Source organism: Pseudophryne corroboree, chromosome 1, assembly GCF_028390025.1.
Source record: "Pseudophryne corroboree isolate aPseCor3 chromosome 1, aPseCor3.hap2, whole genome shotgun sequence".
Classification (NCBI taxonomy): domain Eukaryota; kingdom Metazoa; phylum Chordata; class Amphibia; order Anura; family Myobatrachidae; genus Pseudophryne; species Pseudophryne corroboree.
Window position 1 is genome coordinate 584,991,326 of NC_086444.1, and position 15,664 is coordinate 585,006,989.

Genomic DNA, 15,664 nt, shown 5'->3' on the forward strand with positions numbered 1-15,664 from the left:
GGTTTCTACTTTCTCTCTCTCCACTTTATCATTTTTCAAGGCTTAGTACATCTGCCTCATGGAATCACAATCACAATGGGCTTGAAAACACTGGAGATTTGCAATCACAGTGAGATGGAACAACACTGGAGACTTGGAATCACAGAAGAACTGGAATCTTAAGAGCAGAAAGGAAGCCAATGCACTCAATCCACTGGAGAGAGAAGTACCAATGGCAATCCATTGCCACTACTGAATGGTTTATATATGGTGTCCTTGTCCTAGAGGTTGTTTGGCCCAGTCGACCATGTGACCAGGACCTAGGTTCTTTGGACTGGCTTGTCAGCTGAGTGACATCATTCCAAGATAGCTTTGCCCATGAACTAGAGCCACAGGAACTGTGCCAGTGAACACCAGCCTTTCACCCGCTGGGCAGGTAATTGTGGAAGGTTTGGGAGCAGCATAAGACACTGTCGAACCCGGTCACATTGCCCTAGAGTCTGGTGTGTGACATGGATGTTTTGGTCAACATATTAGGATCTAGTGATGAGCGGGTTCGGTTCCTCGGAATCCAAACCCCCCCGAACTCCACACATTTTACACGGTTCCGAGGCAGACTCGGATCCTCCCGCCTTGCTCGGTTAACCCGAGCGCGCCCGAACGTCATCATCCCGCTGTCGGATTCTCGCGAGATTCATATTCTATATAAGGAGCCGCGTGTCGCCGCCATTTTCACTCGTGCATTGGAGATGATAGGGAGAGGACATGCAGCGTTCTCTCAGTTTCTGTGTTCAGTGTGCTGCAAATATCTGTGCTCAGTGTGCTGCAAATATCTGTGCTCAGTGTGCTGCAAATATCTGTGTCAGTGTGCTTGCAAATATCTGTGCTCAGTGTGCTGAAAATATCTACATTCTCTGCCTGAAAAACGCTCCATATCTGTGGTGCATTGTACTATATAGTAGGAGGACAGTGCAGAATTTTGCTGACCAGTGACCACCAGTATTATATGGCAGTACGGTACAGTAGTCCACTGCTCTACCTACCTCTGTGGCGTCAAGTATACTATCCATCCATACCTGTGGTGCATTTTAGTTGTGCGCAGTATCTATAGTAGGAGGACAGTGCAGAATTTTGCTGACCACCAGTATATAATATATAGCAGTACGGTACAGTAGGCCACTGCTCTACCTACCTCTGTGTAGTCAAGTTTACTATCCATCCATACCTGTGGTGCATTTTAGTTGTGCGCAGTATATATAGTAGGAGGACATGCAGAATTTTGCTGACCACCAGTATATAATATATAGCAGTATGGTACAGTAGTCCACTGCTCTACCTCTGTGTCACCAAGTATACTACAAAAGTTCAGTAAAATGACCCAAAAATCAAAATTAAAAGCGTCTGATGAGAAGCATAAACTTGCCAATATGCCATTTACGACACGGAGTGGCAAGGAACGGCTGAGGCCCTGTCCTATGTTCATGGCTACTGGTTCAGATTCACATGAGGATGGAAGCACTCATCCTCTCGCTAGAAAACTGAAGTGCCACTCCTAGATGGGCCAGGTGTTTGTGTCGGCCACTTGGGTCGCTTAGCTTAGTTACATAGCTACCTCATTGCACCTCTTTTTTTCTTTGCATCATGTGCTGTTTGGGGACTATTTTTTTTAAATCTGCCATCCTGTCTGACACTGCAGTGCCACTCCTAGATGGGCCAGGTGTTTGTGTCGGCCACTTGGGTCGCTTAGCTTAGCCATCCAGCGACCTCGGTGCAAATTTTAGGACAAAAAATAATATTGTGAGGTGTTCAGAATAGACTGGAAATGAGTGGAAATTATGGTTATTGAGGTTACTAATACTATGGGATCAAAATGACCCCCAAATTCTATGATTTAAGCTGTTTTTGATGGGTTTTTGTAAAAAAACACCCGAATCCAAAACACACCCGAATCCGACAAAAAATTTTCAGGGAGGTTTTGCCAAAACGCGTCCGAATCCAAAACACGGCCGCGGAAACGAATCCAAAACCAAAACACAAAACCCGAAATATTTCCGGTGCACATCATTATTAGGAACTAGCCAAATCCCAAATTATGTTACAAAATATTCTACTAATACTGAACAAAACATTAGCTGAACATTAAAATTAAGCTGGAAGATCACTAAATCAATTGCTATAATGATTATAGGGCATCAAAGAAATGGCAAATGTTGTATAATATACAGTACAAGCAGTACTGCTTCCTATGTTTGTCTCTCTCTTCTTCACATCTATTGTACATACAATATTCTTTAATTATGTATTACAGTATATTGTACTGTATGTATGATAGTGTTGTGTGCACTATTGTCTTATATTTTACATGACATGTTAATACATAAAACTGCATAACATTATCACAATTTATACTTGTACACTTCAATGAAAAATACATATTTTGTGTTTCTGTTATCATTGTAGGAATGTTGAAGTGTGTCTGTATACAGTACGAATAAGTCATATCTATTGAACTTCTCATATAGGCAGTGTTAATGAGATTCCTATTCATGAATGAATGTTAGGAGGTGTACAGTATATACAATTATATCGTAATGCAAGTCAAATAAAGCACAGAATAGTAACAACATATGTCTAATATCCAATAAAGAAATGTCATAGACACAGTACAATAAAATCCAAATTAAATATCTTTAGAAAACAATAGTTATGTCCAGAGGGCTACACTGACAGTTGAACGCACAAGTAAAATGTGGGCAGCAATATAGTGTTTTTACCTGTCTTATAATGTGGACATACACTAAAAATGTACCAAGTACCAGTGCTATTAGGATGGGCTGGATACAGCTAATGTGGGGATGAAAAACATTTTGGTCTCCTGCAAAAGCTGAATATAGAACCAGGACAAATAAGGCTGGTACCACTGTCGCTGGAAAACCCACAAAACCTTTCTATTTACAGTACCCCTCACTCTGGAAACAGAGAAATTCATGGCTAAATTTACTATACAGCACCTTTCAAATCAGCTGCATCTTTCCTGGTTTCACCCACTGGATCTAAAGGATCAATTATTTTTTTATGAGTTTAGTGTGGAGGAGGGTACTGAAGAGAAACATGTACTTAGACACTGACCTCACTCCTTTCACTGTCCTCTTCAGGATATCGAGCTGTTCATATGGTCCTAGAAAGCAGTCCCGACGATGCCTCTTTGGAAAAGGACTTTGATTAGAGCCATGTAGTCACAAGACGTTAAGACAAGGACAAAACAGATGACAATAATCAACACCTCATTTATCAAACCAGGTGAAGTCATCACTGGCACAATGGTTTCAGACCACAGTTTTCATTTATGCATACTCAAATACTAAGGTGTCATTGTATCATTAGCACCCTACTGGCTACCCTACCAGCTCCTGCCTTGAGTTTATATATAGAGTTACTCTGCGCTTAATATATGGTCCATAGGATGATTAAAAATAATGAGAGGTCTACTGGAGACTGCTGTCTCATTCCAGGGACACTTCTTCATTTGGACACCAATCCACCTGCATGGCTAGACGGCTTCGGGTGGCTATTGGAAGTGGTAGCGGCACAAGTATCGCGGAGAATGGAGACGTCCGGTGCCTCCCAGCCGGCTCCTTTCAATTCTTCTATTGCTGACCCTTTTTTGAACATTATTCAAGTGCGTCTTGGTGGTGAGCTTGGTGTGATCCATTCATGATTTGAATTTCTCTATCGTCCTAAGTGGATGCTGGGGTTCCTGAAAGGACCATGGGGAATAGCGGCTCCGCAGGAGACAGGGCACAAAAGTAAAGCTTTTACAGGTCAGGTGGTGTGTACTGGCTCCTCCCCCTATGACCCTCCTCCAGACTCCAGTTAGATTTTTGTGCCCGGCCGAGAAGGGTGCAATTCTAGGTGGCTCTCATAAAGAGCTGCTTAGACAGTTTAGCTTAGGTTTTTTATTTTACAGTGATTCCTGCTGGCAACAGGATCACTGCAACGAGGGACAGAGGGGAGAAGAAGTGAACTCACCTGCGTGCAGGATGGATTGGCTTCTTGGCTACTGGACATGAAGCTCCAGAGGGACGATCACAGGTACAGCCTGGATGGTCACCGGAGCCGCGCCGCCGGCCCCCTCGCAGATGCTGAAGCAAGAAGAGGTCCAGAATCGGCGGCTGAAGACTCCAGCAGTCTTCTAAGGTAGCGCACAGCACTGCAGCTGTGCGCCATTTTCCTCTCAGCACACTTCACACGGCAGTCACTGAGGGTGCAGGGCGCTGGGGGGGGGCGCCCTGGGAGGCAAATGAAAACCTTTTAAAAGGCAAAAAATACCTCACATATAGCCCCCAGAGGCTATATGGAGATATTTACCCCTGCCTAAATGTACTAAATAGCGGGAGACGAGCCCGCCGAAAAAGGGGCGGGGCCTATCTCCTCAGCACACGGCGCCATTTTCTGTCACAGCTCCGCTGGTCAGGACGGCTCCCAGGTCTCTCCCCTGCACTGCACTACAGAAACAGGGTAAAACAGAGAGGGGGGGCATATTAATGGCTATATATTTATATAAAAAGCAGCTATAAGGGAGCACTTAATCATAAGGCTATCCCTGTCATATATAGCGCTTTTTGGTGTGTGCTGGCAGACTCTCCCTCTGTCTCCCCAAAGGGCTAGTGGGTCCTGTCTTCGTATAGAGCATTCCCTGTGTGTCTGCTGTGTGTCGGTACGTGTGTGTCGACATGTATGAGGACGATATTGGTGTGGAGGCGGAGCAATTGCCAAATATGAGGATGTCACCCCCTAGGGAGTCGACACCGGAATGGATGCCTTTATTTGTGGAATTACGGGATAGCGTCAACTCGCTTAAGCAGTCGTTTGCCGACATGAGGCGGCCGGACAATCAATTAGTGCCTGTCCAGGCGCCTCAAGCACCGTCAGGGGCTGTAAAACGCCCTTTGCCTCAGTCGGTCGACACAGACCCAGACACAGGCACTGATTCCAGTGGTGAGGGCGACGAATCAACCGTATTTTCCAGTAGGGCCACACGTTATATGATTTTGGCAATGAAGGAGGCGTTACAGTTAGCTGATACTACAGGTACCACTAAACAGGGTATTATGTGGGGTGTGAAAAAACTACCAGTAGTTTTTCCCGAATCAGAAGAATTAAATGACGTGTGTGATGAAGCGTGGGTTGCCCCCGATAAAAAACTGCTAATTTCAAAGAAGTTATTGGCTTTATACCCTTTCCCACCAGAGGTTAGGGAGCGCTGGGAAACACCTCCTAGGGTGGACAAAGCGCTAACACGCTTATCAAAACAAGTGGCGTTACCCTCTCCTGAGACGGCCGCACTTAAAGATCCATCAGATAGGAGGATGGAAAATATCCAAAAAAGTATATACACACATGCAGGTGTTATACTACGACCAGCTATTGCGACTGCCTGGATGTGCAGTGCTGGGGTAGTTTGGTCAGAGTCCCTGATCGAAAATATTGATACCCTGGACAGGGACAATATTTTACTGTCGTTAGAACAAATAAAGGATGCTTTTCTTTATATGCGTGATGCACAGAGAGATATCTGCACACTGGCATCACGGGTAAGTGCTATGTCCATTTCGGCCAGAAGAGCTTTATGGACACGACAGTGGACAGGCGATGCGGATTCAAAACGGCATATGGAAGTTTTGCCGTATAAGGGGGAGGAGTTATTTGGGGTCGGTCTATCGGATTTGGTGGCCACGGCTACGGCCGGGAAATCCACCTTTCTACCTCAAGTCACTCCCCAACAGAAAAAGGCACCGACCTTTCAACCGCAGCCCTTTCGTTCCTTTAAAAACAAGAGAGCAAAGGGCTATTCATATCTGCCACGAGGCAGAGGACGAGGGAAGAGACAGCAACAGGCAGCTCCTTCCCAGGAACAGAAGCCCTCCCCGGCTTCTACAAAAGCCTCAGCATGACGCTGGGGCTTCTCAAGCGGACTCGGGGGCGGTAGGCGGTCGTCTCAAGAATTACAGCGCGCAGTGGGCTCACTCGCAGGTAGATCCCTGGATCCTGCAGATAATTTCTCAGGGGTACAGGTTGGAATTAGAGACGTCTCCACCTCGCCGTTTCCTGAAGTCTGCTTTACCAACGTCCCCCTCCGAAAGGGAGACGGTTTTGGAAGCCATTCACAAGCTGTACTCTCAGCAGGTGATAGTCAAGGTACCTCTTCTACAGCAAGGGAAGGGGTATTATTCCACTCTATTTGTGGTACCGAAGCCGGATGGCTCGGTAAGGCCTATTCTAAATCTGAAGTCCTTGAACCTGTACATAAAGAAGTTCAAGTTCAAGATGGAGTCACTCAGAGCAGTGATAGCGAACCTGGAAGAAGGGGATTTTATGGTATCCTTGGACATCAAGGATGCGTATCTCCACGTTCCAATTTACCCCTCACACCAGGGGTACCTCAGGTTCGTTGTACAAAACTGTCACTATCAGTTTCAGACGCTGCCGTTTGGGTTGTCCACGGCACCTCGGGTCTTTACAAAGGTAATGGCCGAGATGATGATTCTTCTTCGAAGAAAAGGCGTATTAATTATCCCATACTTGGACGATCTCCTAATAAGGGCAAGGTCCAGAGAACAGCTAGAGATGGGATTAGCACTATCTCAAGAGGTGCTAAAGCAGCACGGATGGATTCTGAATATTCCAAAATCCCAATTAATGCCGACAACTCGTCTGCTGTTCCTGGGGATGATTCTGGACACAGTTCAGAAAAAGGTTTTTCTTCCCGAGGAAAAAGCCAAGGAGTTATCCGACCTGGTCAGGAACCTCCTAAAACCAGGAAAGGTGTCTGTACATCAATGCACAAGAGTCCTGGGAAAAATGGTAGCTTCTTACGAAGCAATTCCGTTCGGCAGATTCCATGCAAGAATTTTTCAAAGGGATCGGTTGGACAAATGGTCAGGGTCGCATCTTCAGATGCACCTGCGGATAACCCTGTAGCCAAGGACAAGGGTATCTCTCCTGTGGTGGTTGCAGGAGGCTCATCTATTGGAGGGCCGCAGATTCGGCATACAGGATTGGATCCTGGTGACCACGGACGCCAGCCTGAGAGGCTGGGGAGCAGTCACACAGGGAAGAAACTTCCAGGGAGTGTGGACGAGCCTGGAAAAGTCTCTTCACATAAACATTCTGGAACTAAGAGCGATCTACAATGCTCTAAGCCAGGCGGAACCTCTGCTTCAAGGAAGACCGGTGTTGATCCAGTCGGACAACATCACGGCAGTCGCCCATGTAAACAGACAGGGCGGCACAAGAAGCAGGAGTGCAATGGCAGAAGCTGCCAGGATCCTTCGCTGGGCGGAGAATCACGTGATAGCTTTGTCAGCAGTATTCATCCCGGGCGTGGACAACTGGGAAGCAGACTTCCTCAGCAGACACGATCTTCACCCGGGAGAGTGGGGACTTCATCCAGAAGTTTTTCACATGCTAATAAACCGTTGGGAAAAACCAATGGTGGACATGATGGCGTCTCGCCTCAACAAAAAACTGGACAGGTATTGCGCCAGGTCAAGAGATCCGCAGGCAATAGCTGTGGATGCGCTGGTAACACCTTGGGTGTATCAGTCGGTGTATGTGTTTCCTCCTCTGCCTCTCATACCAAAGGTATTGAGAATTATACGGCGAAGAGGAGTAAGAACGATACTAGTGGCTCCGGATTGGCCAAGAAGGACTTGGTACCCGGAACTTCAAGAGATGGTCACGGACGAGCCGTGGCCTCTACCTCTGAGAAGGGACCTGCTCCAGCAGGGTCCGTGTCTCTTTCAAGACTTACCGCGGCTGCGTTTGACGGCATGGCGGTTGAACGCCAGATCCTAAAAGGAAAAGGCATTCCAGAAGAAGTCATTCCTACCTTGATAAAGGCAAGGAAGGAAGTCACCGCGAAACATTATCACCGTATTTGGCGAAAATATGTTGCGTGGTGCGAGGATCGGAGTGCTCCGACGGAGGAATTTCAACTGGGTCGTTTCCTACATTTCCTGCAATCAGGATTGTCTATGGGTCTCAAATTGGGATCTATAAAGGTTCAAATTTCGGCCCTGTCAATATTCTTCCAAAAAGAATTGGCCTCAGTCCCTGAGGTCCAGACTTTTGTCAAAGGAGTACTGCATATACAGCCTCCTGTGGTGCCTCCGGTGGCACCGTGGGATCTAAATGTAGTTTTAGATTTCCTCAAATCCCATTGGTTTGAACCACTAAAGAATGTGGATTTGAAATATCTCACATGGAAAGTGACTATGTTACTGGCCCTGGTTTCGGCCAGGAGAGTATCTGAACTGGCGGCTTTATCTTATAAAAGCCCTTATTTAATTTTCCATTCGGATAGGGCAGAGCTGCGGACGCGTCCGCATTTTCTCCCTAAGGTGGTATCAGCGTTTCACCTGAACCAGCCTATTGTAGTGCCTGCGGCTACAGACGACTTGGAGGACTCCAAGTTGTTAGACGTTGTCAGAGCCTTAAAAATATATATTTCAAGGACGGCTGGAGTCAGAAAATCTGACTCGCTGTTTATACTGTATGCACCCAACAAGTTGGGTGCTCCTGCTTCTAAGCAGTCGATTGCTCGTTGGATTTGTAACACAATTCAACTTGCACATTCTGTGGCAGGCCTGCCACAGCCTAAATCTGTTAAGGCCCATTCCACAAGGAAGGTGGGCTCATCTTGGGCGGCTGCCCGAGGGGTCTCGGCATTACAACTCTGCCGAGCAGCTACGTGGTCAGGGGAGAACACGTTTGTAAAATTTTACAAATTTGATACCCTGGCAAAAGAGGACCTGGAGTTCTCTCATTCGGTGCTGCAGAGTCATCCGCACTCTCCCGCCCGTTTGGGAGCTTTGGTATAATCCCCATGGTCCTTTCAGGAACCCCAGCATCCACTTAGGACGATAGAGAAAATAAGAATTTACTTACCGATAATTCTATTTCTCGGAGTCCGTAGTGGATGCTGGGCGCCCATCCCAAGTGCGGATTATCTGCAATACTTGTACATAGTTATTGTTAACTAATTCGGGTTATTGTTTAGGAAGCCATCTTTCAGAGGCTCCTCTGTTATCATACTGTTAACTGGGTTTAGATCACAAGTTGTACGGTGTGATTGGTGTGGCTGGTATGAGTCTTACCCGGGATTCAAAATCCTCCCTTATTGTGTACGCTCGTCCGGGCACAGTACCTAACTGGAGTCTGGAGGAGGGTCATAGGGGGAGGAGCCAGTACACACCACCTGACCTGTAAAAGCTTTACTTTTGTGCCCTGTCTCCTGCGGAGCCGCTATTCCCCATGGTCCTTTCAGGAACCCCAGCATCCACTACGGACTCCGAGAAATAGAATTATCGGTAAGTAAATTCTTATTATTTATACCGGTCTACTGCATTACCAATCTAACATCAAACGTATTAAAACAATATCTACAGTGCTCGGGACTAGCACCTTTGGGGACAATTAATCTACAGTATTTGCGGGACTGCCGCTAACCGAGACCCTTATTGAATATCAGTGCACTGATTTTAGGTTGATCCACCTCTTATTAGGAATAGTGAAAATTGTCAATTAAGAATAAATATTACTAGTAGTTAATATTATGTGGGAAGTAATTTTTGCTGTATGACTTATTTCATCTGGTTAAGCACATTTATATATGCATTCTGCATTTTTTACTGTGGTTGATATCTCGTGTTTTAAAGTGCAATATATTAAATAAATTACTATTAACATTGCATGTGTTTTTAATCATCCTATGGACCATATATTAAGCGCAGAGTAACTATATATAATTTTCTGTTTGTGTGTCCTTTCCTGTGGCAACAGGGGTAGGTTACTATTATTTATGCTCACACAGGCATAAATTGATACTCTGCAGCTGTTTTTTAATTAATTGCAGTCCAAAACACTTTGCTAGTTATCTCTCCCTTTGAATTAAGCACCAAGAGACAGATTTATTTTTGGCCTGCCTTGAGTTTGTCTTAGCACCCACATGTTAGATAGATAATAAATAGGGTAACAAGACATCTCACATGTGTAATGTTCTCTATATAATTCTACTTTCTTGACATTCCAGAGCAGGTAGAGAAAGCTGCACACAATGATGTACTGTTGGCACTTCTTAAGGCTACTTTTGAAGATTGTATTCTTGCCTCAACCTTTATCAGACTGTCATTTCTCTATTGCAGTCTAGAATATGTCTGTTTTAGAAGTTTTAATAAATATATCCCTTAGGGTACAGTATGATTTACAGGCAGCCAGTATGCCAGCTGTCAATATACCAACAGCGGCATCCTGGTCACCAGTATGCTGGCAGTGGGTCGAGCGCAAAGAGTCCCCATGTGGGCTTGGTGTCTCAATGCACTAGCAACAAGTTCTGTTCTCACTTTGTAGGTGTTGTGGACTACCACAAGTTGGAATAGTCCTGTTGCTCAGGTATTACGGCTGCCGGCACTGCTAGTTGTCAGGATTCCGGTGTCGGTATCCTAAACGCTGAGATCCCGTCAGCCAGTAAACTAAACGTATACCATCCCTTAGAGTCAGCAAAGTTAGCTACCTGAACAATTTTTGGATGCCTAAAAAGAGGGGGTTGTCCTCTGGTCTCATTTTACTGTGAATTGGAATCACTAGCCTAACGTGGTAGTCCCTACAATTCAGAATCTCTGAAGAGAAATTAAAACACTGTGGTAAAATGATATACGGTACTAATTATTGGCCTAATTCAGATCTTATCGCAGCAGCAAATTTGTTAGCTAATGGGAAAAACCATGTGCACTGCGGGGGGGGGGGCAGATGTAACATGTGCAGAGAGAGTTAGATTTGGCTGTGGTGTGTTCAAACTGAAATCTAAATTGTAGTTTAAAAATAAAGCAGCCAGTATTTACCTTGCACAGAAACAATATAAACCACCCAAATCTAACTCTCTCTGCAAATGTTATATCTGCCCCACCTGCAGTTGCCCATTAGCTAACAAAATTGCTTGTGTGATCAGATCTGTATTAGGCCCAATTATAGAATTTAGTATGCACTGTAAACACTTGGGTTACATAAAATAAACACTTTCCACCCAAGCTTCATTAAATCTGAAGAGTAAAACACAGGCAAGTGCATTACAAGTTCTTGGGAAGACACTAATGGACAAAGGAAATAAAAAGGAAATGTTCTACTATAATCCTTCAATCTTTTATTACCATGAAGTACAATGCAACTATACAATATATATTATTATATTATTATTATTATTATTATTATTATTATTATTATACTTTAGGCATGTATTCAATAAGCCGCTGTAATGTACCTTGGCTAATTGACTTGCCTGGGGTATTCAATTGTCCCCGATGCCAGCAGTTATCAAGGATTTTGTTTGGCCTGCCAGAGGTAGGCAAAGTTCAATTCTCTATAACCAGCCATATCAGAAGCGTAAGTCCATCCCATTCGCCCAGAGGCAAGGTGAAGTTTGGTACCTCCCCCTTAAAGAAAGGCATATCAAATATGGTGTATGTGAATGTGTGTGCAAATATATACATATACAGTATATATATATATATATATATATATATACACATACATACATACATACTATATTATATATATACATATACACATATATACACACACACACACACATATATATATATATGTATGTATGTATATACACACACTGCTCAATAAAATAAAGGAAACACTTAAACAACACAATGTAACTCCAAGTCAATCACATTTCTGTGAAATCAAACTGTCCACTTAGGAAGCAACACTGATTGACAATCAACTCACATGCTGTTGTGCAAATGGAATAGACGACAGGTGTAAATTATAGGCAATTAGCAAGACACCCCCAATAAAGGAGTTGTTCTGCAGGTGGTGACCACAGACCACTTCTCAGCTCCTATGCTTTCTGGCTGATGTTTTGGTCACTTTTGAAAGCTGGCGGTGCTTACACTCTAGTGGTATCATGAGACGGAGTCTACAACCCACACAAGTGGCTCAGGTAGTGCAGCTCATCCAGGATGGCACATCAATGCGAGCTGTAGCAAGAAGGTTTGCTGTGTTTGTCAGCGTAGTGTCCAGAGCATGGAGGCGCTACCAGGAGACAGGCCAGTACATCAGGAGATGTGGAGGAGGCCGTAGGAGGGCAACAACCCAGCAGCAGGACCGCTACCTCCGCCTTTGTGCAAGGAGGAACAGGAGGAGCACTGCCAGAGCCCTGCAAAATGACCTCCAGCAAGCCACAAATGTGCATGTGTCTACTCAAACGATCAGAAAACAGACACCATGAGGGTTGTATGAGGGCCCGACGTACACAGGTGGGGGTTGTGCTTACAGCCCAACACCGTGCAGGACGTTTGGCATTTGCCATAGAACACCAAGATTGGCAAATTCGCCACTGGTGCCCTGTGCTCTTCACAGATGAAAGCAGGTTCTCACTGAGCACATGTGATAGACGTGACAGAGTCTGGAGACGCCAAGGAGAACGTTCTGCTGCCTGCAACATCCTCCAGCATGACCGGTTTGGCAGTGGGTCAGTAATGGTGTGGGGTGGCATTTCTTTGGAGGGCCGCACAGCCCTCCATGTGCTCACCAGAAGTAGCCTGACTGCCATTAGGTACCGAGATGAGATCCTCAGACCCCTTGTGAGACCATATGCTGGTGCGGTTGGCCCTAGGTTCCTCCTAATGCAAGACAATGCTAGACCTCATGTGGCTGGAGTGTGTCAGCAGTTCCTGCAAGACGAAGGCATTGATGCTATGGACTGGCCCGCCCGTTCCCCAGACCTGAATCCAATTGAGTACATCTGGGACATCATGTCTCGCTCCATCCACCAACGCCACGTTGCACCACAGACTGTCCAGGAGTTGGCGGATGCTTTTGTCCAGGTCTGGGAGGAGATACCTCAGGAGACCATCCGCCACCTCATCAGGAGTATGCATAGGCATTGTAGGGAGGTCATACAGGCACATGGAGGCCACACACACTACTGAGCCTCATTTTGACTTTTTTTAAGGACATTACATCAAAGTTGGATCAGCCTGTAGTGTGTTTTTCCACTTTAATTTTGAGTGTGACTCCAAATCCAGACCTCCATGGGTTAATAAATTTGATTTCCATTGATAATTTTTGTGTGATTTTGTTGTCAGCACATTCAACTATGTAAAGAACAAAGTATTTATTAAGAATATTTTATTCATTCAGATCTAGGATGTGTTATTTTAGTGTTCCCTTTATTTTTTGAGCAGTGTATATATATATATATATATATATATATATATATATATATATATATATATATACACACACACACGTAAATACACACACAGATAACCTTCAGAATTATATAGATAGAGCTCTCAGCCAGCCTACAGGGACAACAGTAAATTGGCTGGACTAATGCTGTGTGACAACGGCCATTAGGTCAGGGTCCGACTCACAAGATTCAGCCGTCTGCAGCATGTAGAATCAGCGTTCATCGGTGAGTCCCATCTCACAGTCCAGCAGCAGCGGGTGTACCGTTGCTTGCTGCAGTACAAGCTGAGTGGTACCAGGTGGGCACCATGCTGTCCACTAATGCAGGGGTTAGCAGGGCTCCTGGGGCAGAGTCGATTAACTCTGCAGCTGCAGAAGCAATAGCTGGGGCACCGCAGAGCTCCGTTGACAGAACAGCGGACACACTTGGATTCTGCTGTGACTCACACAGGTGCTGCTGTACATGCAGGTGCCCCTTCCAAGCTTGGAGCTCTCCAGGCGTCTTCATTACCTCTGGGTGTTATGCCCCTGAGCCCTTTCAGCCCTATTTTTTTCCCCAAAAACACATAGGTCTGGGAACTTATTCCAGATTTTATGTGTTTTTGCATGGAGACGGGGCACTTTTCGCATGCAAAAAAAAGGGGTATAATTGAATTGCCCACAGAGAAACATTTGTCAAAAATCGTGAAAATACCTAATTTTTTGTGTGGGAATTTATCAGGGATAATATAATACCTCCTTATTCTAATTTCTAATTATCAGATCATCCAAAATAATTGAACTAACAGTATTATTATTATTATTATTATTATTAGTAATAATAATAATAATAAGAATAATAAGAATAACAAACAACTGTTATTCTAGTAATCAGATCATCCAAAGTAAGAGGCCTAAATCATAGCTAAAAATGCATTACTTCAAACCAACCAATCATGATGTCAACAAAAAATATTTTGAACTCCATTAACGTGAAATGGCAAAATCAATACATTTTATATGATTATATTGGTTTATTTCTGAGTATAAAATGCAGCATTATTTCTGAAAGGTATAATATTTAAGTTTTATTATATCAACACAGCCAATATTATTAAGGAACAAGTTATTATTTCTGTTGTAGGAATAAACTTGAATTATAGACCAATTTAATATGTGATGGCCTAATGAGCTTACAATAATGGCTTAATAATGACTCTGCAGCTATTTCTACCTCAGCACTTTCTTTGAAGAATTAACTCTTAATATTATAGCAAAGGTATTTTACACTTCCATCACTAGGCATTAGGTATACAAGTTATAAACATTGTTGTCATTTGCTGTAATAGATCTGCACTGCAATTACATCTTAATTATAGAATTGCTGATTTTTTTATTCAGACTTTTGTGTGGAAAGCAAATATGATTGGAAGGGACTAAAAATCACTTTGCCAAGTTTCATATAAAATATTTTTTGGGGGGCCTAAATTATAGAGACCTAACAAAATTAATCAGTTAGCTAAGCAATTTTGAGGGGAAAATATATATAAAAAGCTGATGAATTCATGTTTTCACAATCTCTACTTATCATGCAGATTATGCCATACATTTTTTATAATGCAGGTTTTAGCCAGTCTGTCATTTGTGAAATTGCCTTTGTACAAGTTAGATTGAGGAATTATGAATGTAATTGATATAAAACCAAATCTGATTTTATGGTAACCTTTTAAAAGCAAATACAGACATTTTAACAATACCAAGAAGTAATGCATTTTTTATGTACCAAATGAAATTTGTTTCTTGCAATGGATGAGATTTGAAATGGGGCCTCATATTGCCGTTAATTTGCCTAGCAGTTAGCATTTTATAGCCAAAATAAATTATACATCAGCATACAGATTTACACAGTGTCAATCATTTGCTTTATTTCAATTTTAATGTTTCTTCATTGCCAAAAATAACTTACCTGCATACAAAAGTTTAGCTAGTGTTCATGTCACAAAATTCATTGGCTTTACAGAATATGTGGGGGAAATGAATGGTGTTTGACTACTCTGAAAGCAATACAACTCAGGGCAATGCAAACAAGTTTATATAAAGTTCAGACTGCAAAGTTTAAAAGCAGATATTTATTATTATTATTATTATTATACCATCTTTACAAAAGTCAAAAACATTCTATTTTTTCAGCTTTCCTAAGAAAAAATGTAAGAGAAATTGGCTGGTGTCTAATTAAGGCTACTATGTATGATACAGTATGTTTACATAAATGGAATTTAGATTTAGAAGCTGCTCTGATATCTACCATAGCCTTGTTTTTAGAGAAATGTATCAAATCTTCTAAAGAGTGGACAAGTGGAGAAGTTACCCATAGTAACCAATCATAATTTTATAGAATGTACTTGTTATGAGTAACTTCTCCACATGTCCACTCTTTAGAAGG